A 3,642-nucleotide genomic window follows, 5' to 3' on the forward strand; every position below is an offset into this window, starting at 1 on the left:
AGTTGGTTGAAAGAATGATTGACCCATGACAAGCCCATGGATGCACATAGGACCAAAGAACAAGCATTTGCCTAAAAGCTGAAAGTAAGAGAATCCCCGTGCACGCCACTGTTGGCAGGAGTCGAAGGAGTGCTCCTGGGTTAGGAGGAAGACCCTGTCTACAGGTCTCCAAGTCTCCAGCCAAAGGAATCAAGGGGACTCCAGTGGAAACCTCACAACCCTCCATGCTCCTGGAAACTCCCTCTACTCTCCCTTCCCTTCACACCCACCACCTCTCTCCCACTGTCTGACTTGGGGCCATCAGGAAAATTTCACCACACCCCTGACCTCAGGTCATGTCAGAAACTCAGAACTCATATGCCCTCCCTCATTCCCAGACTCTAATTCCCATTCTGTTTACACACAGCCTCCACTAAGCCTATCTATTCCTTCTCACCCCCATCTGCTGAAACCCTTTCACTCCGCCTGCTGGTACTTACTTTCAAGCATCTGCACACTCCTCTATCTCCCCAAACTCTTCTCAGAATCTTTCCTTTGCATCCTTGCTCCAGTAGACATTGGGCTCTCTTCTGACGCTCTGCTGAATTTGCAGCCCACTCACGTGTACCACAGGGCCTGGAGGTGAGGGGCGCCTCCTCCCCCTTCCCTCTGCAGTGCTAGGCCTGTGTCCTTCCCTTCTCTCTAAAAGTACTGACTTTAAATCACATGTCTCTGAACCCTACCCTAATTGTCCCTCCTTGTTGCAGTCAACTCATCAAGCCTGCTCCCTACTTCCAGTGCCTGCCCCCAATTCCTTAAAGATTTCAGCAACTGGGTGAGTGTCACTCTCTCCAAGAAAGTCCTGTTATAATTCTTAGTCATTTCAATATCCACGTGGATGATATTTCCACTCTCAGTTCTTTGACCTCCTCTACTCAGTTCAGCCAGTTTTCCCCATCGCCTTAACCACGGACACGCTCTTGACCATATCATTACCAATAACCGAAATCCCTTCACAATTATTTTCATTTCAAACACCCCAGTCTTCAACCATCACTCTCTTTCTTTCCATTGTACTCCCTCTAATATCGCAACTCCAACAAACTTTGAACCCCACTGGGACCTTCAAGTTCCTTATTCTACCTCCTATTTATTTTCTTTATCCCTTCATACTCTCACTTCTCTCCCTACCCCACCTTGATTCCATAGACACTCATTAAAACCACTCCCTTACCTGCATCTTGACTCCCTTGCCTCTCTCTCACATCCTTGTGTTCGCTTGACAAAACCACAACCCTGCTTAAACCCAACTCTCCTGCCATTGCACCATGCAACTGAGCATGCCTGGAGAAAAGCACGCAGCTAAGCTAACTGTTCTCTCATTGATTTAAAATCAATGATCACTAATATTAAGCAGGAGTTTAACACTTCCCACCTCATGTAGCCACCAATCTGTACCTGCTCCCCAATATTATACCTTCTCTGCTGTGGTTAGAATTGAACTCTTCGTGCTGTTAACCAAGGTAAACCCTTCCACCTGGGCACTAGATTTCAGTCTCTCACCTACTCAAGGACAATGCTGCATCAAATCTCTCCCTCTCTTCTTTGCATCATTAAAATTTCCTGCATTATTAAATCAGCATACAGACATGCTATTCTCTTACCTTAATGAAACAATACCAACATAAGTCTTCCTTCAATCTCACATCTACCTTCAGCTACCACTCCATTTCTATCTTTCTCTTTACAGTAGAAGTCCTTGAAATTCTATCCTTGTTGTCTACAATTTCTCTGCATCCTTTTTCTCTTGAACTACTTCAGGCATGTTTTCATTCCTGTCACTCTCCACCGAAGCTACTTCATTGAGGTCGACAATGGCTTCCATAGTGTTAAATTCAATAACCAATCTTCAGACATCCTTTTTGACTTAGCAGCAGCATTTGGCAGTTGACCACGCTCTCCTGAAACATTTTTCTTCACTTGACAACTACATATTCATGTTTCCCCTTGCTTCTCAATGTCCTTTGCTGGTTTCTTCTTTTTTAAAAACGTCATATTTTTAACCTCTATCCCAGGGCTCAATCCTTGGACTTTTCTCTTGTCTATTTATGTACATTCCCTAGGTGAACTCATTTAGTTTTATGGCTTTATATACCATCTATATTCCAGTGATTCCCAACTTTATAACTCCAGTCTGGACCTCTCCTTTGAATCCAGACTCATATATTCAACTTCCTAGTTAATATTTCTATTCATAGGGCTAACAGGCATTTCAAATTTAGCATATTCAAAACTGAGCTCTTGATATCTTCCCCAAAACCTGTTCCTTTGGCAATCTTTCCTTCCCTAGCCAATGACAACTCCATTCTCACAATTACTCAGACCTAAAAACTTGGCATAATCATTGACTTCTCTTTTATCTGCCTCAAATCCATCCAAGTCCTGGATAACCACCTCTTACCACGTCCCTGCTCCCACTCTGCTCTAAACCATCATTATTTCTCACCTAGGGTATTGCAATAGTCTTCTGAATGGTCCCCCTGCTTCTGCTCCTGCCACCTTTCAAGTCACATGACGCTATCGCACTGCTGGAAATCAGTGACTCTCTGTCTCACTCAGAGTAAAACCCAAAGTCCTTGCCACGATCAATGAAGCTTTGCAGGATCTTGTTCTCAGTCATTTCTCTGATTTCTTCTCTTCCGTCACCCACTCCACTCACATTGGCCTCCTTCTTCTACCTCAACACATCTGGAAAGCTCTCCTTGCAGAGACTGTTCCCTCTGCCTGCAATGTTCTTCCCTTCGCTCGCTGTATAACTAGCTCTTCACTTCCTTTGAGTCTTTACTCAAACAACTCTATTTTTAATGAGGCTTTTCTATGAAATCCTAAAAATTTTAACCACTGCTGACCTCAACAGTGTGTATCCCACCCCCCTTAGTTTTTCCTCTTTCCAACTATTACAAACATACTATATATTTTACCTATTTATCTTGTTTATTTATCTTGTCTTTCTTCCCACCTAGAACGTTAGCTCTAAGAGGGCAAGATTTTTGTTTCTTTTGTTCACTCTTGAACTCTTATCACTTGGGATAGTGCCTGGAACATAGTGGGTACTCCAAAGGTTGCTAAGTATTCATCAGTTATTTATTACTTGCCCTATATGCCTTAATTTCCTCATCATCTTTTAAAGACTACATGTATTCTCTTCCAACTCTACCATAAGCTCCTTGAAGACAGGGACTAGTTCTTTTTTATTTTTTTTTTATTTTTTTTTATTTTTTTTTTAAAGATTTTATTTATTTTTTTTTTCCTTTTTCTCCCCAAAGCCCCCGGTACATAGTTGCGTATTCTTCGTTGTGGGTTCCTCTAGTTGTGGCATGTGGGACGCTGCCTCAGCGTGGTCTGACGAGCAGTGCCATGTCCGCGCCCAGGATTCGAACCGACGAAACACTGGGCCGCCTGCAGCGGAGCGCGCGAACTTAACCACTCGGCCACGGGGCCAGCCCCTAGACAGGGACTAGTTCTTTTTTACTTTTTTTATCCTCCATAGTACTTTATATCATATTCATAAGGAACATTAAAAAATATATTTATTAATTAACTGAATGACGCTGATAATATCTAACCACGGGTAATATTCTAATTAGCTAAGTGACAGAAATT

This window comes from Equus caballus, chromosome 29 (assembly GCF_041296265.1).
Source record: "Equus caballus isolate H_3958 breed thoroughbred chromosome 29, TB-T2T, whole genome shotgun sequence".
Taxonomy (NCBI): Eukaryota; Metazoa; Chordata; class Mammalia; order Perissodactyla; family Equidae; genus Equus; species Equus caballus.